The sequence below is a fragment of the Oncorhynchus mykiss genome, chromosome 10 (assembly GCF_013265735.2).
Source record: "Oncorhynchus mykiss isolate Arlee chromosome 10, USDA_OmykA_1.1, whole genome shotgun sequence".
Lineage (NCBI taxonomy): Eukaryota > Metazoa > Chordata > Actinopteri > Salmoniformes > Salmonidae > Oncorhynchus > Oncorhynchus mykiss.
This window is the reverse complement of record NC_048574.1, coordinates 1,977,444-2,004,402: the sequence shown is the minus strand read 5'-3', so window position 1 is coordinate 2,004,402 and position 26,959 is coordinate 1,977,444. Positions and strand designations below refer to the sequence as shown.

Sequence of the window (26,959 nt, the reverse complement as noted above, 5' to 3'; positions counted from 1 at the left end):
GAATTTAATTATGTTCTCTCTAATTCTCTATTTCTATCTTTCTTTCTCTCTCTCTGAGGACCTGAGCCTGAGCCTCAGGACTACCGGACATGATTACTCCTTGCTGTCCCCAGTCCACCTGGCCGTGCTGCTGCTAAAGTTTCAACTGTTCTGCCTGTGACTATGGAACCTGACCTGTTCACCGGACGGTTCCAGAAGTTAAAGGAGTTCCGTTTTTGTTCCCCACAGGATACAGCAAGACCCGGAGCCCAGAAGACGATTCCCTGGAGAGGGTCTCATGGGGGAGACCTTTTCTTTTGGTTTGTTATTCAAATAAACACCCTTGAATCCTACTCTGTCCGTGCCTGATCTGTGTAAATATAATGTAATAGGAATACATTTATTAAACTAAAAACTAAAAATGTAACAAGCTGTAGACGTGTGTCGGGTTGGTAGTGTCTGCAGTTTGTGGATGAGGGGAGAGGGTGTTGTATGGTGATAACAGACCAGCAACCGAAAGGTGGAGGAAGCCAGCCTGCCAGTCAGGGAAGAGAGATAGTTTTGGCTGATGTGGCAACCCTTTATAGCCTACAGGCCAAGCCTGCCCAAGTTTGCCACATCAGCTGACAATCCTCCCAGCTCTACCCACTGTCCACCTGCAACAAGCAGACTAGTGTTATGGGTGTAATATAGCACGTTGGTGCCATCTTTTGGTAAATGCTAATTATTGCAACACATTTAACATCCAAACATGGTGTCAGAAGTGGGATAACTATCCATGATTTCCGCAAATTAGAGCAAACTGTTCTGGTTTACAAAATATGCTCCCATGAGTAAAAATTTGTCATAATTCACCTTAGCTACAGTAAGTTTGCTAGTTAGCAGTTAGCTTCAATATTGTTAGAACATTGCTCCTCCTGCTGTTATGAAGGTCAGCGGAGATTGGAGCATGAACTGGGATACGTTTAGAGATGAATGGGAGTACTATACACTAGCCACGGACCTTCTGGAAAAGGATGATGATGTAGTGGCTGCCACATTGAGGACTATAATGGGAGCCGAATACCAACACAACCTGAACCTAACAGCAGCTCAGCAAGGTAACGCAACAGCTATTCTTGATGCTCTTGAACATTTACTTTAAGCCAGCAACGTTATCCACAAGCGTTATGTTTTCAGCTGTTGCAAATAGAAGGACGGGGAGTCCATTGACAGCTTCGTCACCAGGCTAAGGGAAAAGTTTGAATATGGTGCTTTAAGAGATGAACTGATCAGAGATAAGATGGTGCTTGGTACAGCTGTTGAGGGGAAGCGTAGACGTTTGCTGAGAGAATGTGACCTGACACTGGTCTTGGCAGTGGAAACATGCTGTGCAGCAGAACGTGACCTGATGCTGGTCTTGGCAGTGGAGACATGCCGACAAGCAGTGCATGACCTGATGCTGGTCTTGGCAGTAGAGACATGCCGTGCAGCAGAGCGTGACCGGGCGCTGGTCTTGGCAGTGGAGACATGCCGTGCAGCAGAGCGTGACCGGGCGCTGGTCTTGGCAGTGGAGACATGCCATACAACAGAGCTTACTGATATACATATAAGGTCCATAGAGCTAGAAAGGCAATATTTGGACAATGTCAATGTTACATTCAGGCAGCCAGTAATTAAATTGCCACAGCTAATGCTAATACTTCAGTCAACTCCGCAATAGACAGCCACAATACGTGCAGATATTGTGGCATTTCTCGTGGACGGGGAGAAGAACACTGCCTATGGGAAAATATGCAAATCCTGTGGTACAGTTAATCGCTTTGCGAGGGTCTGCATGAAAAGCAAGTGAATTTGGGTAAAGTCCATTGAAACAAACACAGATGAAGGGATCAACCACACACAGAAGGATGTCTATGCTAGCGAGTGCTTAGGGGCAGTGAGGGCCAAAGGAAAAAGGTGGTTTGTCTTAATAACCAAAGCAATACCAACTAGATTCAGGGGCCAAAGACAAAACCACACAGATTAGCACCAAAATGAAACTGTTTTTAGGCCAGATTATTGACCTTGTTAGGCCTGCTTGTGACATTGTGTTGTGCATGGCCAGAGTTTAAAATAGTCGAGGCTAGTCAACAGCCATTACTGTCAGGGTCCACATGCGAGCGCCTCAGATTATCTTCACCATCCTGCAGACCTTAAATATACAAAGTCCAGGCCATGGAGCAAGGAGACACTCCTAAGCAAATACCATGATGTCTTCAATGCACCGGTCCAGTCAGATCCCGGCGAAGTCCACCTTAAGTTGGACGCAGCAGTCCAGCCTCTCCAGTGTGCGCCCCGCAATGTACCAGTGGCCATGAAGCAGCTGCGAAGGCTCAACTTGACAAATACGAAGCAGATGGCCACATCATATCCGTCACCGAGCCTGCAGACTGGATAAGTAGTATGGTTATCGTCAAGAATCCAGACAAGCTACGGATATGCATTGATCCTAAACACCTCAACCGGGCTCTGCGACGTTCACATTACATTATGCCCACGTTGGAGGATGTTCTTTACAAGCTCCCAAAGGCCAGAGTCTTCACCTTCATGGACGCCAGAGATGCCTCCTGCAGTGGAAGCTGGGCGAGCCCAGCAGCTACATGACCAACTTTTGGACACCCTGGGGCAGGAAGAGGTGGTTGCAGCTCCCGTTTGCGGTCTCCGTGGCTACAGAGGTGAATCAGCGGAAACAGCACAAGCTGCTGATGGGACTCAGTGGCGTGGAACCCATAGCAGATGGCATCCTCGTTGTGGGGACAGTGATGAGGAGGCAGAATGTGACCATGAAGCCAAGCTGCTGGACCTGATGGACAGATGCAGACAGGTCAAGCTAAGGCTAAGCATAAAATCATCAGCTCAAAGTGACAGCTTTCATGGGCACATCTTGTCCTCCACCGGATTGAAGGCGGATCCTGAGAAAGTGAAGGCTATATTGGAAATCTGATGTTATGGCAGTGCAGCCCTTCGATTCGTCACCTACCTGGCAAAGTTCCTACCGCTCTGAGGTGTGTGAGCCACTAAAGAGGCTCATGGACAAGGATGCCATCTGGCATTGGCTTCCAAAACACGGCACAGAGGTGAGGCAAATAAAGCAACTGGTCACCCAGACACCTGGTCACCCAGACACCTGCTCACCCAGACACCTGCTCACCCAGACACCTGGTCACCCAGACACCTGGTCACCCAGACACCTGTACTGCGATATTACAATGTGTGAAAACCTGTCACGATTCAGAGTGACTCAAGCCAGTATGGCCTGGGCTGTTGCCTCATGCAGGAGGGCCAGCCTGTGGCATAGGCCTCTAGGGCACTCACTCCAAAAGAGCAGAGCTATGCCCAGATAGGGGAGTGACTCAGCATTGTGTTTGCATGCCAATGCTTCCTCAACTACCTGTACAGATAAGACAACCATAGCCTAAGTTCCATTGCTACCAGGCCCTGGCTAGCTACAGACGGGCAACCTTCGGTCTCTGCTTTGGCAACGCAACACAGTCAACAACTACCTACAGGCTTGTTAGTTAGCGTTACATTCACGCTGCTAGTAGCCAATAATAGTTGTTCCTGTCAACGAACACATTTAGCTGTATGACGTTATCTAAATAGCCAGTTATTTAGCCAGCTAGCTAGCTATTTATGACTCTGCCAGAAATACATATATCTGAATAAACATTGCTTTGACCTACATAATTCATGTTATCAACCAGAGAGACATTCAAGTCTTAGCTAAGATTCCTAGTTAGTTGTCTAATGCTAGTTGCAAACAGTCGAGTTGACTTCCTATTTGAAAAGATCTTGATGAGTAGAATAACTAGCTAGCTAACTAATTGACGTTATTATCCACAATCCCCAATCCCCAATCAAAGTAAGTACAGAATAACCTATTTTTTTTACATTGACCCTTTTTTCAATATGAATAATAATACCATGATGTTCTACTGGAAACCTTTATTTATGTATGTGGGTGTGTATAATAATGCATCTCCCGCCATTGTGACACCCCCAGGTGTGATCTTTCCTTTTTGAGAAAGTTCTGTAGGAGATGGAGGAGAAGGACTCTGTCTTTGACCAATCACAGGGGGAGGAGAGGAAGGGGGAGGTTCAGCAATGGATTCTGAGTTAAAGCAGTTCATTTTCTTGTTACTTACAACCTCATGCTAATCACATTAACCTAAGTTAACTCAACCGTCCCACGGGGGCCCCAACCAGCGCCCCCTCTTAGTCATGTAGGGTCATGGCATCACAACAGTGCCCCCTGTCAGTCATGTAGGGTCATGGCATCACAACAGCGCCCCCTGTCAGTCATGTAGGGTCATGGCATCACAACAGCGCCCCTTGTCAGTCATGTAGGGTCATGGCATCACAACAGTGCCTCTTGTCAGTCATGTAGGGTCATGGCATCACAACAGCTCCCCCTGTCAGTCATGGCATAACAACAGCGCCCCTTGTCAGTCATGTAGGGTCATGGCATCACAACAGCGCCCCCTGTCAGTCGTGTAGGGTCATGGCGTCACAAAAGCGCCCCTTGTCAGTCATGTAGGATCATGGCATCACAACAGCGCCCCCTGTCAGTCATGTAGGGTCATGGCATCACAACACGCCCCTTGTCAGTCATGTAGGGTCATGGCATCACAACAGCGCAACCTGTCAGTCATGTAGGGTCATGGCATCACAACAGCGCCCCCTGTAAGTCATGGCATAACAACAGCGCCCCTTGTCAGTCATGTAGGGTCATGGCATCACAACAGCGCCCCCTGTCAGTCGTGTAGGGTCATGGCGTCACAACAGCGCCCCTTGTCAGTCATGTAGGATCATGGCATCACAACAGCGCCCCCTGTCAGTCATGTAGGGTCATGGCATCACAACAGCGCCCCCTGTCAGTCATGTAGGGTCATGGCATCACAAAAGCGCCCCTTGTCAGTCATGTAGGATCATGGCATCACAACAGCGCAACCTGTCAGTCATGTAGGGTCATGGCATCACAACAGCGCCCCCTGTCAGTCATGTAGGGTCATGGCATCACAACAGCGTCCCTTGTCAGTCATGTAGGGTCATGGCATCACAACAGTGCCCCCTGTCAGCCATGTAGGATCATGGCATCCATCACAACAGCGCCCCCTGTCAGTCATGTAGGGTCATGGAATCACAACAGCGCCCCCTGTCAGTCATGTAGGGTCATGGCATCACAACAGCGCCCCTTGTCAGTCATGTAGGGTCATGGCATCACAACAGCGCAACCTGTCAGTCATGTAGGGTCATGGCATCACAACAGCGCCCCCTGTCAGTCATGGCATAACAACAGCGCCCCTTGTCAGTCATGTAGGGTCATGGCATCACAACAGAGCCCCCTGTCAGTCGTGTAGGGTCATGGAGTCACAACAGCGCCCCTTGTCAGTCATGTAGGATCATGGCATCACAACAGTGCCCCCTGTCAGTCATGTAGGGTCATGGCATCACAACAGCGCCCCCCTGTCAGTCATGTAGGGTCATGTTATCACAACAGCGCCCCTTGTCAGTCATGTAGGATCATGGCATCACAACAGCGCCCCCTGTCAGTCATGTAGGGGGGACTGTCTCGACCCACCTGAGGGACTGTGTACTACCCACCTGAGGGACGTCTCTACCCACCTGAGGGACTGTCTTCTCTGCACCTGTGTTACTGTCTCTACTCAACTGATGGACTGCCTCTACCCACCCGAGGGACTATGTCAACCCACTGGAGGGAATGTCTCTACCCACCTGGGGGACTGTCTCTACCCAAATGTTGGACTGTCTCTACCCACATGAGGGACTGTCTTCTACCCACCTGAGGGACTGTCTTCTACCCACCTGAGGGACTGTATCTACCCACCTGAGGGACTGTCTCTACCCACCTGTGTGACTCTCTCTACCCACCTGTGTGACTGTCTCTAACCACCGGTGGGACTGTCATCTACCCACCTGTGGGACTGTCATCTACCCACCTGTTGGACTGTCTCTAACCACCTGAGGCACTGTCTCTACCCACCTGAGGCGCTGTCTCTACCCACCTGAGGGATTATCTCTACTCACCTGAGGGACTGTCTTCTACGCACTTGTGGGACTGTCTACTACCCACCAGAGGGACTGTCTACTACCCACCAGAGGGACTGTCTACTACCCACCAGAGGGACTGTCTACTACCCACCTGAGGGACTGTCTTCTACCCACCTGAGGGACTGTCTTCTCTGCACCTGTGGGACTGTCTCTACCCAACTGTTGGACTGTCTCTAACCAAATGTTGGACTGTCTCTACCCACCTGTGGGACTGTCTCTACCCACCTGTGGGACTGTCTCTACCCACCTGAGGGACTGTCTCTACCCACATGAGGGACTGTCTATACCCACCTGAGGGATTGTTTCTAACCACCTGTGGGACTGTCTACTACCCACCTGAGGGGCTGTCTCTACCCAACTGAGGGACTGTCTACTACCCAAATGAGGGACTGTCTTCTACCCTCCTGAGGGACTGTCTACTACCCACCTGATGGGATGTCTACTACCCACCTGAAGTGATGTCTACTACCCATCTGAAGGGCTGTCTACTACCCACATGAGGGGCTGTCTACTACCCACCCGAGGGGCTGTCTGCTACCCACCCGAGGGGCTGTCTACTACCCACCTGAGGGGCTGTCTACTACCCACCAGAGGGACTGTCTCTACCCACCTGAGGGACTGTCTTCTCTGCACCTGTGGGACAGTCTCTAAACACCTGAGGGACTGTCTCTACCCACCTGAGGGACTGTCTCTACCCACCTGTGGGAATGTCTCTACCCACCTGTGGCAATGTCTCTACCCACCTTTGGGAATGTCTCTACCCACCTGTGGGACTGTCTCTACCCACCTGAGGGGCTGTCTACTACCCACCAGAGGGACTGTCTACTACCCACCAGAGGGACTGTCTCTATCCACCTAAGGGACTGTCTTCTACCCACCTGAGGGACTGTCTTCTCTGCACTTCTGGGACAATTCTACCCACCTGACGGACTGTCTCTACCCACCTGAGGGACTGTCTCTACCCACCTGAGGGACTGTCAGCTACCCACCTGAGGGACTGTCTTCTCTGCACCTGTGTGACTGTCTCTACTCAACTGTTGCACTGCCTCTACCCACCTGCGGGACTGGCTACCACCCACCAGAGGGACTGTCTACTACCCACCTGTGGGGCTGTCTCCTAACCACCTGTGGGAATCTCTCCTACCCACCTTAGGGAATGACTCTACCCACCTGAGGGACTGTCTCTACCCACCTGAGGGGCTGTCTCTACCCACCTGAGGGACTGTCTCTACCCACCTGAGGGACTGTCTCTAACCACCTGTGGGACTGTCTCTAACCACCTGTGGGACTGTCTCTACCTACCTGTGGGACTGTCTCTACCCACCTGAGGTACTGTCTTCTACCCACCAGAGGCACTGTCTACTACCCACCAGAGGGACTGTTTACTACCCACCAGAGGGACTTTCTACTACCCACCTGAGGGACTGTCTCTACCCACCTGAGGGACTGTCTCTACCCACCTGTGGGAATGTCTCTACCCACATGAGGGACTGTCTTCTACCCACCAGAGGGACTGTCTACTACCCACCAGAGGGACTGTCTACAACCCACCAGAGGGACTGTCTACTACCCACCAGAGGGACTGTCTCTACCAACCTGAGGGACTGTCTTCTACCCACCTGAGGGACTGTCTTCTCTGCACCTGTGGGACGGTCTCTACCCACCTGAGGGACTGTCTCTACCCACCTGAGGGAATGTCTCTACCCACCTGAGGGACTGTCTCTAACCAACTGTGGTAATGTCTCTACCCACCTGTGGGACTGTCTCTACCCACCTGTGGGACTATCTCTACCCACCTGTGGGACTGTCTCTTACCCACCTGAGGGACTGTGTCCTACCCACCTGAGGGACTGTCTCCTACGCACCTGAGGGACTGTCTCTACCCACCTGAGGGACTGTCTCTACCCACCTGAGGGACTGTCTCTACCCACCTGAGGGACAGTCTCTACCCACCTGAGGGACTGTCTCTACCCACCTGAGGGACTGTCTCTACCCAACTGAGGGACTGTCTCTACCCACCTGAGGGACTGATTTCTACCCACCTGAGGGACTGTCTCTACCCACCTGTGGGACTGTCTCCTAACCACCTGAGGGACTGTCTCCTACCCACCTGAGGGACTGTCTCCTACCCACCTGAGGGACTGTCTCTACCCACCTGAGGGACTGTCTCTACCCACCTGAGGAACTATCTCTACCCACCTGAGGGACTGTCTCTACACACCTGAGGGACTGTCTCTACCCACCTGAGGGACTGTCTCTACCCACCTGAGGGACTGTCTCTACCCACCTGAAGGGATGTCTACTACCCACCTGAGGGACTGTCTCTACCCACCTGAGGGACTGTCTCTACCCACCTGAGGGACTGTCTCTACCCACCTGAGGACTGTCTCTACCCACTTGAGGAACTGTCTCTACCCACCTGAGGGACTATCGCCTACCCACTTGAGGGACTGTCTCTACCCACCCGAGGGACTGTCTTCTCTGCACATGTGGGACTGTCTCTACCCACCTGAGGGACTGTCTCTACCCACCTGAGGGACTGTCTCTACCCACCTGAGGGACTGTCTCTACCCACCTGAGGGACTGATTTCTACCCACCTGAGGGACTGTCTTCTACGCACACGAGGGACTGTCTACCACCCAACAGAGGGACTGTCTACTACCCACGAGAGGGACTCTCTACTACCAACCAGAGGGACTGTCTCTACCCACCTGCTGGACTGTCTACTACCCACCTGCGGGACTGTCTACTACCCACCTGTGGGACTGTCTCTACCCACTTGAGGGACTGTCTCGACCCACCTGAGGGACTGTCTACTACCTACCTGAGGGACTGTCTCTACCCACCTGAGGGACTGTCAGCTACCCACCTGAGGGACTGTCTTCTCTGCACCTGTGTGACTGTCTCTACTCAACTGATGGACTGCCTCTACCCAGCTGCGGGACTGTCCACCACCCACCAGAGGGACTGTCTACCACCCACCAAAGGGAATGTCTCTACCCACCTGAGGGACTGTCTCTACCCACCTGTGGGAATGTCTCTACCCACCTGAGGGACTGTCTCTAACCACCTGTGGGAATGTCTCTACCCACCTGTGGGACTGTCTCTACCCACCTGTGGGACTATCTCTAAACACCTGTGGGACTGTCTCCAACCCACCTGAGGGACTGTCTCCTACCCACCTGAGGGACTGTCTCCTACGCACCTGGGGGACTGTCTCTACCCACCTGAGGGACTGTCTCTACCCACCTGAGGGACTGTCTCTACCCACCTGAGGGACTGTCTCTACACACCTGAGGGACTGTCTCTACCCACCTGAGGACTGTCTCTACCCACTTGAGGGACTGTCTCTACCCACCTGAGGGACTGTCTCTACCCACCTGTGGGACTGTCTCCTAACCACCTGAGGGACTGTCTCCTACCCACCTGAGGGACTGTCTCCTACCCACCTGAGGGACTGTCTCTACCCACCTGAGGGACTGTCTCTACCCACCTGAGGAACTATCTCTACCAACCTGAGGGACTGTCTCTACACACCTGAGGGACTGTCTCTACCCACCTGAGGGACTGTCTCTACCCACCTGAGGGACTGTCTCTACCCACCTGAAGGGATGTCTACTTCCCACCTGAGGGACTGTCTCTACCCACCTGAGGGACTGTCTCTACCCACCTGAGGGACTGTCTCTACCCACCTGAGGACTGTCTCTACCCACTTGAGGGACTGTCTCTACCCACCTGAGGGACTATCTCCTACCCACTTGAGGGACTGTCTCTACCCACCCGAGGGACTGTCTTCTCTGCACATGTGGGACTGTCTCTACCCACCTGAGGGACTGTCTCTACCCACCTGAGGGACTGTCTCTACCCACCTGAGGGACTGTCTCTGCCCACCTGAGGGACTGATTTCTACCCACCTGAGGGACTGTCTTCTATGCACACGAGGGACTGTCTACCACCCACCAGAGGGACTGTCTACTACCCACGAGAGGGACTCTCTACTACCAACCAGAGGGACTGTCTCTACCCACCTGCTGGACTGTCTACCTCCCACCTGCGGGACTGTCTACTACCCACCTGTGGGACTGTCTCTACCCACTTGAGGGACTGTCTCGACCCACCTGAGGGACTGTCTACTATCTACCTGAGGGACTGTCTCTACCCACCTGAGGGACTGTCAGCTACCCACCTGAGGGACTGTCTTCTCTGCACCTGTGTGACTGTCTCTACTCAACTGATGGACTGCCTCTACCCACCTGAGGGACTGTCCACCACCCACCAGAGGGACTGTCTACCACCCACCAAAGGGAATGTCTCTACCCACCTGAGGGACTGTCGCCTACGCACCTGGGGGACTGTCTCTACCCACCTGAGGGACTGTCTCTACCCACCTGAGGGACTGTCTCTACTCACCTGAGGGACTGTCTCTACACACCTGAGGGACTGTCTCTACCCACCTGAGGACTGTCTCTACCCACTTGAGGGACTGTCTCTACCCACCTGAGGGACTATCTCCTACCCACTTGAGGGACTGTCTCTACCCACCCGAGGGACTGTCTTCTCTGCACATGTGGGACTGTCTCTACCCACCTGAGGGACTGTCTCTACCCACCTGAGGGACTGTCTCTACCCACCTGAGGGACTGTCTCTACCCACCTGAGGGACTGTCTTCTACGCACACGAGGGACTGTCTACCACCCACCAGAGGGACTGTCTACTACCCACGAGAGGGACTCTCTACTACCAACCAGAGGGACTGTCTCTACCCACCTGCGGGACTGTCTACTACCCACCTGTGGGACTGTCTCTACCCACTTGAGGGACTGTCTCGACCCACCTGAGGGACTGTCTACTACCTACCTGAGGGACTGTCTCTACCCACCTGAGGGACTGTCAGCTACCCACCTGAGGGACTGTCTTCTCTGCACCTGTGTGACTGTCTCTACTCAACTGTTGGACTGCCTCTACCCAGCTGCGGGACTGTCCACCACCCACCAGAGGGACTGTCTACCACCCACCAAAGGGAATGTCTCTACCCACCTGAGGGACTGTCTCTAACCACCTGTGGGAATGTCTCTACCCACCTGTGGGACTGTCTCTACCCACCTGTGGGACTATCTCTAAACACCTGTGGGACTGTCTCCTACCCACCTGAGGGACTGTCTCCTACCCACCTGAGGGACTGTCTCCTACGCACCTGGGGACTGTCTCTACCCACCTGAGGGACTGTCTCTACCCACCTGAGGGACTGTCTCTACCCACCTGAGGGACTGTCTCTACCCACCTGAGGACTGTCTCTACCCACTTGAGGGACTGTCTCTACCCACCTGAGGGACTATCTCCTACCCACTTGAGGGACTGTCTCTACCCACCCGAGGGACTGTCTTCTCTGCACATGTGGGACTGTCTCTACCCACCTGAGGGACTGTCTCTACCCACCTGAGGGACTGTCTCTACCCACCTGAGGGACTGTCTCTACCCACCTGAGGGACTGTCTCTACCCACCTGAGGGACTGTCTCTGCCCACCTGAGGGACTGATTTCTACCCTCCTGAGGGACTGTCTTCTACGCACACGAGGGACTGTCTACCACCCACCAGAGGGACTGTCTACTACCCACGAGAGGGACTCTCTACTACCAACCAGAGAGACTGTCTCTACCCACCTGCGGGACTGTCTACTACCCACCTGTGGGACTGTCTCTACCCACTTGAGAGACTGTCTCGACCCACCTGAGGGACTGTCTACTACCTACCTGAGGGACTGTCTCTACCCACCTGAGGGACTGTCAGCTACCCACCTGAGGGACTGTCTTCTCTGCACCTGTGTGACTGTCTCTACTCAACTGTTGGACTGCCTCTACCCAGCTGCGGGACTGTCCACCACCCACCTGAGGGACTGTCTACCACCCACCAAAGGGAATGTCTCTACCCACCTGAGGGACTGTCTCTACCCAACTGTGGGAATGTCTCTACCCACCTGAGGGACTGTCTCTAACCACCTGTGGGAATGTCTCTACCCACCTGTGGGACTGTCTCTACCCACCTGTGGGACTATCTCTAAACACCTGTGGGACTGTCTCCTACCCACCTGAGGGACTGTCTCCTACCCACCTGAGGGACTGTCTCCTACGCACCTGAGGGACTGTCTCTACCCACCTGAGGGACTGTCTCCTACGCACCTGAGGGACTGTCTCTACCCACCTGAGGGACTGTCTCTACCCACCTGAGGGACTGTCTCTACCCACCTGAGGGACTGTCTCTACCCACCTGAGGGACTGTCTCTACACACCTGAGGGACTGATTTCTAACCACCTGAAGGACTGTCTCTACCCACCTGTGGGACTGTCTCCTACCCACCTGAGGGACTGTCTCCTACCCACCTGAGGGACTGTCTCCTACCCACCTGAGGGACTGTCTCTACCCACCTGAGGGACTGTCTCTACCCACCTGAGGGACTGTCTCTACCCACCTGAGGGATTGTCTCTACCCACCTGAGGGACTGTCTACTACCAACCTGAAGGGATGTCTCCTACCCACCTGAGGGACTGTCTCCTACCCACCTGAGGGACTGTCTCCTACGCACCTGAGGGACTGTCTCTACCCACCTGAGGGACTGTCTCCTACGCACCTGAGGGACTGTCTCTACCCACCTGAGGGACTGTCTCTACCCACCTGAGGGACTGTCTCTACCCACCTGAGGGACTGTCTCTACCCACCTGAGGGACTGTCTCTACACACCTGAGGGACTGATTTCTAACCACCTGAAGGACTGTCTCTACCCACCTGTGGGACTGTCTCCTACCCACCTGAGGGACTGTCTCCTACCCACCTGAGGGACTGTCTCCTACCCACCTGAGGGACTGTCTCTACCCACCTGAGGGACTGTCTCTACCCACCTGAGGGACTGTCTCTACCCACCTGAGGGATTGTCTCTACCCACCTGAGGGACTGTCTACTACCAACCTGAAGGGATGTCTTCTACCCACCTGAGGGACTGTCTCTACCCACCTGAGGGACTGTCTCTACCCACCCGAGGGACTGTCTCTACCCACCTGAGGACTGTCTCTACCCACTTGAGGGACTGTCTCTACCCACCTGAGGGACTGTCTCTACCCACCTGAGGACTGTCTCTACCCACTTGAGGGACTGTCTCTACCCACCTGAGGGACTGTCTCTACCCACCTGTGGGAATGTCTCTACCCACCTGAGGGAATGTCTCTACCCACCTGAGGGACTGTCTCTACTCACCTGAGGGACTGTCTCTACCCACCTGATGGACTGTCTCTACCGACCTGAGGACTGTCTCTACCCACTTGAGGGACTGTCTCTATCCACCTGAGGGACTATCTCCTACCCACCCGAGGGACTGTCTTCTCTGCACATGTGGGACTGTCTCTACACACCTGAGGGACTGTCTCTACCCACCTGAGGGACTGTCTCTACCCACCTGAGGACTGTCTCTACCCACCTGAGGACTGTCTCTACCCACTTGAGGGACTGTCTCCTACACACCTGAGAGACTGTCTCCTACCCACCTGAGGGACTGTCTCTACCAACCTGAGGGACTGTCTCTACCCACCTGAGGGACTGTCTACCCACCTGAGGGACTGATTTCTACCCACCTGAGGGACTGTCTTCTACGCACACGAGGGACTGTCTACCACCCACGAGAGGGACTGTCTACAACCCACGAGAGGGACTCTCTACTACCAACCAGAGGGACTGTCTCTACCCACCTGCTGGACTGTCTCCTACCCACCTGAGGGACTGCCTCCTACCCACCGTAGGGAATGTCTCCTACCCACTGTAGGGAATGTCACCTACCCACCTGAGCGAATGTCTCCTACCCACCTGAGGGACTGTCTCCTACCCACCGTAGGGAATGTCTCCTACCCACCTGAGGGACTGTCTCTACCCACTTGAGGGACTGTCTCGACCCACCTGAGGGACTGTCTCTACCCACCTGAGGGACTGTCTCTACCCACCTGAGGGACTGTCTCTACCCACCTGAGGGACTGTCTCTACCCAACTGAGGGACTGATTTCTACCCACCTGAGGGACTGTCTCTACCCACCTGTGGGACTGTCTCCTACCCATCTGAGGGACTGTCTCCTACCCACCTGAGGGACTGTCTCCTACCCACCTGAGGTACTGTCTCTACCCACCTGAGGGACTGTCTCTACCCCCCTGAGGGACTGTCTCTACCCACCTGAGGGACTGTCTCTACCCACCTGAGGGACTGTCTACTACCCACCTGAAGGGATGTCTACTACCCAACTGAGAGACTGTCTCTACCCATCCGAGGGACTGTCTCTACCCACCTGAGGGACTATCTCTACCCAACTGAGGGACTGTCTCCTACCCACCTGAGGGACTGTCTCCTACCCACCTGAGGGACTCTCTCCTACCCACCTGAGGGACTGTCTCTACCAACCTGAGGGACTGTCTCTACTCACCTGAGGGACTTTCTCTACCCACCTGAGGGACTGTCTCTACCCACCTGAGGGACTGTCTCTACCCACCTAAGGGACTGTCAGCTACCCACCTGAGGGACTGTCTTCTATGCAAATGTGTGACTGTCTCTACTCAACTGTTGGACTGTCTCTACCCAGCTGCGAGACTGTCTACCACCCATCAGAGGGACTGTCTACCACCCACCAGAGGGACTCTCTACTACCAACCAGAGGGACTGTCTCTACCCACCTGTATGACTGTCTCTATCCACCTGATGGACTGTCTCCTACCCACCTGAGGGACTGTCTCCTACCCACCTTAGGGAATGTCTCCTACCCACCTGAGGGACTGTCTCTACCCACCTGAGGGACTGTCTCTACCCACCTGAGGGACTGTCTCTACCCACCTGAGGGACTATCTCTACCCACCAGAGGGACTGTCTCTACCCACCTTAGGGAATGTCTCCTACCCACCTGAGGGACTGTCTCTACCCACCTGAGGGACTATCTCTACCCACCTGAGGGACTGTCTCCTACCCACCTGAGGGACTGTCTCTACCCACCTGAGGGACTCTCTCCTACCCACCTGAGGGACTGTCTCTACCCACCTGAGGGACTGTCTCTACCCACCTGAGGGACTGATTTCTACCCAACTGAAGGACTGTCTTCTACGCACACGAGGGACTGTCTACCACCCACCAGAGGGACTGTCTACAACCCACGAGAGGGACTCTCTACTACCAACCAGAGGGACTGTCTCTACCCACCTGCTGGACTGTCTCCTACCCACCTGAGGGACTGCCTCCTACCCACCTGAGGGACTGTCTCGACCCACCTGAGGGACTGTCTCTACCCACCTGAGGGACTGTCAGCTACCCACCTGAGGGACTGTCTTCTCTGCACCTGTGTGACTGTCTCTACTCAACTGTTGGACTGCCTCTACCCACCAGAGGGACTGTCTACCACCCACCAGAGGGACTCTCTACTACCAACCAGAGGGACTGTCTCTACCCACCTGAGGGACTGTCTCTACCCACCTAAGGGACTGTCTCTACCCACCTGAGGGACTGTCTCTACCCAACTGAGGGACTGATTTCTACCCACCTGAGGGACTGTCTCTACCCACCTGTGGGACTGTCTCCTACCCATCTGAGGGACTGTCTCCTACCCACCTGAGGGACTGTCTCCTACCCACCTGAGGTACTGTCTCTACCCACCTGAGGGACTGTCTCTACCCCCCTGAGGGACTGTCTCTACCCACCTGAGGGACTGTCTCTACCCACCTGAGGGACTGTCTACTACCCACCTGAAGGGATGTCTACTACCCAACTGAGAGACTGTCTCTACCCATCCGAGGGACTTTCTCTACCCACCTGAGGGACTATCTCTACCCAACTGAGGGACTTTCTCCTACCCACCTGAGGGACTGTCTCCTACCCACCTGAGGGACTCTCTCCTACCCACCTGAGGGACTGTCTCTACCAACCTGAGGGACTGTCTCTACTCACCTGAGGGACTTTCTCTACCCACCTGAGGGACTGTCTCTACCCACCTGAGGGACTGTCTCTACCCACCTAAGGGACTGTCAGCTATCCACCTGAGGGACTGTCTTCTATGCAAATGTGTGACTGTCTCTACTCAACTGTTGGACTGTCTCTACCCAGCTGCGAGACTGTCTACCACCCATCAGAGGGACTGTCTACCACCCACCAGAGGGACTCTCTACTACCAACCAGAGGGACTGTCTCTACCCACCTGTATGACTGTCTCTATCCACCTGATGGACTGTCTCCTACCCACCTGAGGGACTGTCTCCTACCCACCTTAGGGAATGTCTCCTACCCACCTGAGGGACTGTCTCTACCCACCTGAGGGACTGTCTCTACCCACCTGAGGGACTATCTCTACCCACCAGAGGGACTGTCTCTACCCACCTTAGGGAATGTCTCCTACCCACCTGAGGGACTTTCTCTACCCACCTGAGGGACTATCTCTACCCACCTGAGGGACTGTCTCCTACCCACCTGAGGGACTGTCTCCTACCCACCTGAGGGACTCTCTCCTACCCACCTGAGGGACTGTCTCTACCCACCTGAGGGACTGTCTCTACCCACCTGAGGGACTGATTTCTACCCAACTGAAGGACTGTCTTCTACGCACACGAGGGACTGTCTACCACCCACCAGAGGGACTGTCTACAACCCACGAGAGGGACTCTCTACTACCAACCAGAGGGACTGTCTCTACCCACCTGCTGGACTGTCTCCTACCCACCTGAGGGACTGCCTCCTACCCACCTGAGGGAATGTCTCCTACCCACCTGAGGGACTGTCTCCTACCCACTGTAGGGAATGTCTCCTACCCACCTGAGGGACTGTCTCTACCCACTTGAGGGACTATCTCGACCCACCTGAGGGACTGTCTCTACCCACCTGAGGGACTGTCAGCTACCCACCTGCTGGACTGTCTTCTCTGCACCTGTGTGACTGTCTCTACTCAACTGTTGGACTGCCTCTACCGACCAGAGGGACTGTCTACCACCCACCAGAGGGACTCTCTACTACCAACCAGAGGGACTGTCTCTACCCACCTGAGGGACTGTCTCTACCCAACTGAGGGACTGATTTCTACCCACCTGAGGGACTGTCTCTACCCACCTGTGGGACTGTCTCCTACCCATCTGAGGGACTGTCTCCTACCCACCTGAGGGACTGTCTCCTACCCACCTGAGGTACTGTCTCTACCCACCTGAGGGACTGTCTCTACCCCCCTGAGGGACTGTCTCTACCCACCTGAGGGACTGTCTCTACCCACCTGAGGGACTGTCTACTACCCACCTGAAGGGATGTCTACTACCCAACTGAGAGACTGTCTCTACCCACCTGAGGGACTGTCTCTACCCACCTGTGGGACTGTCTCCTACCCATCTGAGTGACTGTCTCCTACCCATCTGAGGGACTGTCTCCTACCCACCTGAGGGACTGTCTCCTACCCACCTGAGGTACTGTCTCTACCCACCTGAGGGACTGTCTCTACCCCCCTGAGGGACTGTCTCTACCCACCCGAGGGACTGTCTCTATCCACCTGAGGGACTGTCTCTACCCACCTGAGGGACTGTCTCTACCCACCTGAGGACTGTCTCTACCCACCTTAGGGACTATCTCCTACCCACTTGAGGGACTGTCTCTACCCACCCGAGGGACTGTCTTCTCTGCACATGTGGGACTGTCTCTACCCACCTGAGGGACTGTCTCTACTCACCTGAGGGACTTTCTCTACCCACCTGAGGGACTGTCTCTACCCACCTGAGGGACTGTCTCTACCCACCTGAGGGACTGTCTCTACCCACCTGAGGGACTGATTTCTACCCACCTGAGGGACTGTCTTCTACGCACACGAGGGACTGTCTACCACCCACCAGAGGGACTGTCTACTACCCACGAGAGGGACTCTCTACTACCAACCAGAGGGACTGTCTCTACCCACCTGCTGGACTGTCTTCTACCCACGAGAGGGACTCTCTACTACCAACCAGAGGGACTGTCTCTACCCACCTGCGGGACTGTCTACCACCCACCAGAGGGACTGTCTACCACCCACCAGAGGGACTCTCTACTACCAACCAGAGGGACTGTCTCTACCCACCTGTATGACTATCTCTACCCACCTGTGGGACTTTCTCTACCCGCCTGTGGAACTGTCTCTACCCACCTGAGGGACTTTCTCTACCCACCTGTGGGACTGTCTCTACCCACCTGAGGGACTGTCTCTACCCAACTGAGGGACTGATTTCTACCCACCTGAGGGACTGTCTCTACCCACCTGTGGGACTGTCTCCTACCCATCTGAGGGACTGTCTCCTACCCACCTGAGGGACTGTCTCCTACCCACCTGAGGTACTGTCTCTACCCACCTGAGGGACTGTCTCTACCCCCCTGAGGGACTGTCTCTACCCACCTGAGGACTGTCTCTACCCACCTGAGGGACTATCTCCTACCCACTTGAAGGACTGTCTCTACCCACCTGAGGGACTGTCTCTACCCACCTGAGGGACTGTCTCTACCCACCTGAGGGACTGTCTCTACCCAACTGAGGGACTGATTTCTACCCACCTGTGGGACTGTCTCCTACCCATCTGAGGGACTGTCTCCTACCCACCTGAGGGACTGTCTCCTACCCACCTGAGGTACTGTCTCTACCCACCTGAGGGACTGTCTCTACCCCCCTGAGGGACTGTCTCTACCCACCTGAGGACTGTCTCTACCCACCTGTGGGACTGTCTCCTACCCATCTGAGGGACTGTCTCTACCCCCCTGAGGGACTTTCTCTACCCACCTGAGGGACTGTCTCTACCCACCTGAGGGACTGTCTCTACCCACCTGAGGGACTGATTTCTACCCACCTGAGGGACTGTCTTCTACGCACACGTGGGACTGTCTACCACCCACCAGAGGGACTGTCTACTACCCACGAGAGGGACTCTCTACTACCAACCAGAGGGACTGTCTCTACCCACCTGCTGGACTGTCTACTACCCACCTGCGGGACTGTCTACTACCCACCTGTGGGACTGTCTCTACCCACCTGAGGGACTGTCTCTACCCACCTGAGGGACTGTCTTCTCTGCACCTGTGAGACTGTCTCTACTCAACTGTTGGACTGTCTCTACCCAGCTGCGGGACTGTCTACCACCCACCAGAGGGACTGTCTACCACCCACCAGAGGGACTCTCTACTACCAACCAGAGGGACTGTCTCTACCCACCTGTATGACTATCTCTACCCACCTGTGGGACTGTCTCTACCCGCCTGTGGGACTGTCTCTACCCACCTGAGGGACTTTCTCTACCCACCTGTGGGACTGTCTCTACCCACCTGAGGGACTGTCTCTACCCACCTGTATGACTGTCTCTACCCACCTGAGGGACTGTCTCTACCCACCTGAGGGACTGTCTCTACCCAACTGTATGACTGTCTCTACACTCCAGAGGGACTGTCTCTACCCACCTGCTGGACTGTCTCCTACCCACCTGAGGGACTGTCTCCTACCCACCGTAGGGAATGTCTCCTACCCACCTGAGGGACTGTCTCCTACCCACCTGAGGGACTGTCTCCTACCCACCTGAGGGACTGTCTTCTACACACACGAGGGACTGTCTACCACCCACCAGAGGGACTGTCTACTACCCACGAGAGGGACTGTCTCTACCCACGTGAGGGACTGTCTCGACCCACCTGAGGGACTGTGTACTACCCACCTGAGGGACGTCTCTACCCACCTGAGGGACTGTCTTCTCTGCACCTGTGTTACTGTCTCTACTCAACTGATGGACTGCCTCTACCCACCTGCGGGACTGTCTACCACCCACCAGAGGGACTGTCTTTACCCACCTTTGGGACTGTCTCTACCCACCTGTGGGACTGTCTCTACCCACCTGAGGGACTGTCTCTACCCACCTGAGGGACTGTCTTCTCTGCACCTGTGAGACTGTCTCTACTCAACTGTTGGACTGTCTCTACCCAGCTGCGGGACTGTCTACCACCCACCAGAGGGACTGTCTACTACCCACGTGAGGGACTGTCTCGACCCACCTGAGGGACTGTCTCTACCCACCTGAGGGACTGTCTCTACCCACCTGAGGGACTGTCTCTGCCCACCTGAGGGACTGTCTACTACCCACCAGAGGGACTGTCTCTACCCACCTGAAGGACTGTCTCTACCCACCTGAGGGACTGTCTACTACCCACCTGAAGGGATGTCTACTACCCAACTGAGAGACTGTCTCTACCCAACTGAGGGACTGTCTACTACCCACCTGAGGGACTGTCTCTACCCACCTGAGGGACTGTCTCTACCCACCTGAGGGACTGTCTCTACCCACCTGAGGGACTGTCTCTACCCACCTGAGGGACTGTCTCTACCCAACTGAGGGACTGTCTACTACCCACCTGAAGGGATGTCTACTACCCAACTGAGAGACTGTCTCTACCCACCAGAGGGACTGTCTCTACCCACCTGAGGGACTGTCTCTACCCACCTGAGGGTCTGTCTCTACCCACCTGAGGGACTGTCTCCTACGCACCTGAGGGACTGTCTCTACCCACCTGAGGGACTGTCTCTACCCACCTGAGGGACTGTCTCTACCCATCTGAGGGACTGTCTCTACCCACCTGAGGGACTGTCTCTACCCACCTGAGGGACTTTTTTCTACCCACCTGAGGGACTGTCTTCTACGCACACGAGGGACTGTCTACCACCCACCAGAGGGACTGTCTACAACCCACGAGAGGGACTCTCTACTACCAACAAGAGGGACTGTCTCTACCCACCTGCTGGACTGTCTCCTACCCACCTGAGGGACTGCCTCCTACCCACCGTAGGGAATGTCTCCTACCCACCTGAGGGACTTTCTCTACCCAACTGAGGGACTGATTTCTACCCACCTGAGGGACTGTCTCTACCCACCTGTGGGACTGTCTCCTACCCACCTGAGGGACTGTCTCCTACCCACCTGAGGGACTGTCTCCTACCCACCTGCTGGACTGTCTCCTACCCACCTGAGGGACTGCCTCCTACCCACCGTAGGGAATGTCTCCTACCCACTGTAGGGAATGTCACCTACCCACCTGAGGGAATGTCTCCTACCCACCTGAGGGACTGTCTCCTACCCACCGTAGGGAATGTCTCCTACCCACCTGAGGGACTGTCTCTACCCACTTGAGGGACTGTCTCGACCCACCTGAGGGACTGTCTCTACCCACCTGAGGGACTGTCAGCTACCCACCTGAGGGACTGTCTTCTCTGCACCTGTGTGACTGTCTCTACTCAACTGTTGGACTGCCTCTACCCACCAGAGGGACTGTCTACCACCCACCAGAGGGACTCTCTACTACCAACCAGAGGGACTGTCTCTACCCACCTGAGGGACTGTCTCTACCCACCTGAGGGACTGTCTCTACCCACCTGAGGGACTGTCTCTACCCACCTGAGGGACTTTCTCTACCCAACTGAGGGACTGATTTCTACCCACCTGAGGGACTGTCTCTACCCACCTGTGGGACTGTCTCCTACCCACCTGAGGGACTGTCTCCTACCCACCTGAGGGACTGTCTCCTACCCACCTGAGGGACTGTCTCTACCCACCTGAGGGACTGTCTCTACCCCCCTGAGGGACTGTCTCTACCCACCCGAGGGACTGTCTCTACCCCCCTGAGGGACTGTCTCTACCCACCTGAGGACTGTCTCTACCCACCTGAGGGACTATCTCCTACCCACCTGAGGGACTGTCTCTACCCACCCGAGGGACTGTCTTCTCTGCACATGTGGGACTGTCTCTACCCACCTGAGGGACTGTCTATACCCACCTGAGGGACTTTCTCTACCCACCTGAGGGACTGTCTCTACCCACCTGAGGGACTGTCTCTACCCACCTGAGGGACTGATTTCTACCCACCTGAGGGACTGTCTTCTACGCACACGAGGGACTGTCTACCACCCACCAGAGGGACTGTCTACTACCCACGAGAGGGACTCTCTACTACCAACCAGAGGGACTGTCTCTACCCACCTGCTGGACTGTCTACTACCCACCTGCGGGACTGTCTACTACCCACCTGTGGGACTGTCTCTACCCACCTGAGTGACTGTCTCTACCCACCTGAGGGACTGTCTTCTCTGCACCTGTGAGACTGTCTCTACTCAACTGTTGGACTGTCTCTACCCAGCTGCGGGACTGTCTACCACCCACCAGAGGGACTGTCTACCACACACCAGAGGGACTCTCTACTACCAACCAGAGGGACTGTCTCTACCCACCTGTATGACTATCTCTACCCACCTGAGGGACTGTCTCTACCCGCCTGTGGGACTGTCTCTACCCACCTGAGGGACTTTCTCTACCCACCTGTGGGACTGTCTCTACCCACCTGAGGGACTGTCTCTACCTACCTGTATGACTGTCTCTACCCACCTGAGGGACTGTCTCTACCCACCTGAGGGACTGTCTCTACCCAACTGTATGACTGTCTCTACACTCCAGAGGGACTGTCTCTACCCACCTGCTGGACTGTCTCCTACCCACCTGAGGGACTGTCTCCTACCCACCGTAGGGAATGTCTCCTACCCACCTGAGGGACTGTCTCCTACCCACCTGAGGGACTGTCTCCTACCCACCTGAGGGACTGTCTTCTACACACACGAGGGACTGTCTACCACCCACCAGAGGGACTGTCTACTACCCACGAGAGGGACTGTCTCTACCCACGTGAGGGACTGTCTCGACCCACCTGAGGGACTGTGTACTACCCACCTGAGGGACGTCTCTACCCACCTGAGGGACTGTCTTCTCTGCACCTGTGTTACTGTCTCTACTCAACTGATGGACTGCCTCTACCCACCTGCGGGACTGTCTACCACCCACCAGAGGGACTGTCTTTACCCACCTGTGGGACTGTCTCTACCCACCTGAGGGACTGTCTCTACCCACCTGAGGGACTGTCTTCTCTGCACCTGTGAGACTGTCTCTACTCAACTGTTGGACTGTCTCTACCCAGCTGCGGGACTGTCTACCACCCACCAGAGGGACTGTCTACTACCCATGTGAGGGACTGTCTCCTACCCACCTGAGGGACTGTCTCTACCCACCTGAGGGACTGTCTCTACCCCCCTGAGGGACTGCCTCTACCCACCTGCGGGACTGTCTACCACCCACCAGAGGGACTGTCTCTACCCACCTTTGGGACTGTCTCTACCCACCTGTGGGACTGATTTCTACCCACCTGAGGGACTGTCTTCTACGCACACGAGGGACTGTCTACCACCCACCAGAGGGACTGTCTACAACCCACGAGAGGGACTCTCTACTACCAACCAGAGGGACTGTCTCTACCCACCTGCTGGACTCTCTCCTACCCACCTGAGGGACTGCCTCCTACCCACCGTAGGGAATGTCTCCTACCCACTGTAGGGACTGTCTCCTATCCACCGTAGGGAATGTCTCCTACCCACCTGAGGGACTGTCTCCTACCCACCGTAGGGAATGTCTCCTACCCACCTGAGGGACTGTCTCTACCCACTTGAGGGACTGTCTCGACCCACCTGAGGGACTGTCTCTACCCACCTGAGGGACTGTCAGCTACCCACCTGAGGGACTGTCTTCTCTGCACCTGTGTGACTGTCTCTACTCAACTGTTGGACTGCCTCTACCCACCAGAGGGACTGTCTACCACCCACCAGAGGGACTCTCTACTACCAACCAGAGGGACTGTCTCTACCCACCTGAGGGACTGTCTCTACCCACCTGAGGGACTGTCTCTACCCACCTGAGGGACTGTCTCTACCCACCTGAGGGACTGTCTCTACCCAACTGAGGGACGGATTTCTACCCACCTGAGGGACTGTCTCTACCCACCTGTGGGACTGTCTCCTACCCATCTGAGGGACTGTCTCCTACCCACCTGAGGGACTGTCTCCTACCCACCTGAGGTACTGTCTCTACCCACCTGAGGGACTGTCTCTACCCCCCTGAGGGACTGTCTCTACCCACCTGAGGGACTGTCTCTACCCACCTGAGGGACTGATTTCTACCCACCTGAAGGGATGTCTACTACCCAACTGAGAGACTGTCTCTACCCACCAGAGGGACTGTCTACAACCCACGAGAGGGACTCTCTACTACCCACCTGAGGGACTGTCTCCTACCCACCGTAGGGAATGTCTCCTACCCACCTGAGGGACTGTCTCTACTCACTTGAGGGACTGTCTCGACCCACCTGAGGGACTGTCTCTACCCACCTGAGGGACTGTCAGCTACCCACCTGAGGGACTGTCTTCTCTGCACCTGTGTGACTGTCTCTACTCAACTGTTGGACTGCCTCTACCCACCAGAGGGACTGTCTACCACCCACCAGAGGGACTCTCTACTACCAACCAGAGGGACTGTCTCTACCCACCTGAGGGACTGTCTCTACCCACCTGAGGGACTGTCTCTACCCACCTGAGGGACTGTCTCTACCCACCTGAGGGACTGTCTCTACCCAACTGAGGGACTGATTTCTACCCACCTGAGGGACTGTCTCTACCCACCTGTGGGACTGTCTCCTACCCATCTGAGGGACTGTCTCCTACCCACATGAGGGACTGTCTCCTACCCACCTGAGGTACTGTCTCTACCCACCTGAGGGACTGTCTCTACCCCCCTGAGGGACTGTCTCTACCCACCTGAGGGACTGTCTCTACCCACCTGAGGGACTGTCTACTACCCACCTGAAGGGATGTCTACTACCCAACTGAGAGACTGTCTCTACCCACCTGAGGGACTGTCTCTACCCACCTGAGGGACTGATTTCTACCCACCTGAAGGGATGTCTACTACCCAACTGAGAGACTGTCTCTACCCACCAGAGGGACTGTCTACAACCCACGAGAGGGACTCTCTACTACCAACCAGAGGGACTGTCTCTACCCACCTGCTGGACTGTCTCCTACCCACCTGAGGGACTGCCTCCTACCCACCGTAGGGAATGTCTCCTACCCACTGTAGGGAATGTCACCTACCCACCTGAGGGAATGTCTCCTACCCACCTGAGGGACTGTCTCCTACCCACCGTAGGGAATGTCTCCTACCCACCTGAGGGAGTGTCTCTACCCACTTGAGGGACTGTCTCGACCCATCTGAGGGACTGTCTCTACCCACCCGAGGGACTGTCAGCTACCCACCTGAGGGACTGTCTTCTCTGCACCTGTGTGACTGTCTCTACTCAACTGTTGGACTGCCTCTACCCACCAGAGGGACTGTCTACCACCCACCAGAGGGACTCTCTACTACCAACCAGAGGGACTGTCTCTACCCACCTGAGGGACTGTCTCTACCCACCTGAGGGACTGTCTCTACCCACCTGAGGGACTGTCTCTACCCACCTGAGGGACTGTCTCTACCCAACTGAGGGACTGATTTCTACCCACCTGAGGGACTGTCTCTACCCACCTGTGGGACTGTCTCCTACCCATCTGAGGGACTGTCTCCTACCCACCTGAGGGACTGTCTCCTACCCACCTGAGGTACTGTCTCTACCCACCTGAGGGACTGTCTCTACCCCCCTGAGGGACTGTCTCTACCCACCTGAGGGACTGTCTCTACCCACCTGAGGGACTGTCTACTACCCACCTGAAGGGATGTCTACTACCCAACTGAGAGACTGTCGCTACCCACCTGAGGGACTGTCTCTACCCACCTGAGGGACTGATTTCTACCCACCTGAGGGACTGTCTTCTACGCACACGAGGGACTGTCTACCACCCACCAGAGGGACTGTCTACAACCCACGAGAGGGACTCTCTACTACCAACCAGAGGGACTGTCTCTACCCACCTGCTGGACTGTCTCCTACCCACCTGAGGGACTGCCTCCTACCCACCGTAGGGAATGTCTCCTACCCACTGTAGGGAATGTCACCTACCCACCTGAGGGAATGTCTCCTACCCACCTGAGGGACTGTCTCCTACCCACCGTAGGGAATGTCTCCTACCCACCTGAGGGACTGTCTCTACCCACTTGAGGGACTGTCTCGACCCACCTGAGGGACTGTCTCTACCCACCTGAGGGACTGTCAGCTACCCACCTGAGGGACTGTCTTCTCTGCACCTTTGTGACTGTCTCTACTCAACTGTTGGACTGCCTCTACCCACCAGAGGGACTGTCTACCACCCACCAGAGGGACTCTCTACTACCAACCAGAGGGACTGTCTCTACCCACCTGAGGGACTGTCTCTACCCACCTGAGGGACTGTCTCTACCCACCTGAGGGACTGTCTCTACCCACCTGAGGGACTGTCTCTACCCAACTGAGGGACTGATTTCTACCCACCTGAGGGACTGTCTCTACCCACCTGTGGGACTGTCTCCTACACATCTGAGGGACTGTCTCCTACCCACCTGAGGGACTGTCTCCTACCCACCTGAGGTACTGTCTCTACCCACCTGAGGGACTGTCTCTACCCCCCTGAGGGACTGTCTCTACCCACCTGAGGGACTGTCTACTACCCACCTGAAGGGATGTCTACTACCCAACTGAGAGACTGTCTCTACCCACCCGAGGGACTGTCTCTACCCAACTGTATGACTGTCTCTACACTCCAGAGGGACTGTCTCTACCCACCTGCTGGACTGTCTCCTACCCACCTGAGGGACTGTCTCCTACCCACCGTAGGGAATGTCTCCTACCCACCTGAGGGACTGTCTCCTACCCACCTGAGGGACTGTCTCCTACCCACCTGAGGGACTGTCTTCTACACACACGAGGGACTGTCTACCACCCACCAGAGGGACTGTCTACTACCCACGAGAGGGACTGTCTCTACCCACGTGAGGGACTGTCTCGACCCACCTGAGGGACTGTGTACTACCCACCTGAGGGACGTCTCTACCCACCTGAGGGA

General features: G+C 55.4%; 1 pseudogene; it reads left to right on the top strand.

The window, feature by feature from the left end:
- Positions 1 to 928: 928 nt before the first annotated feature.
- The window catches only part of LOC110534823, a 105,602-nt pseudogene continuing 79,571 nt past the window's right edge, over positions 929 to 26,959 (top strand).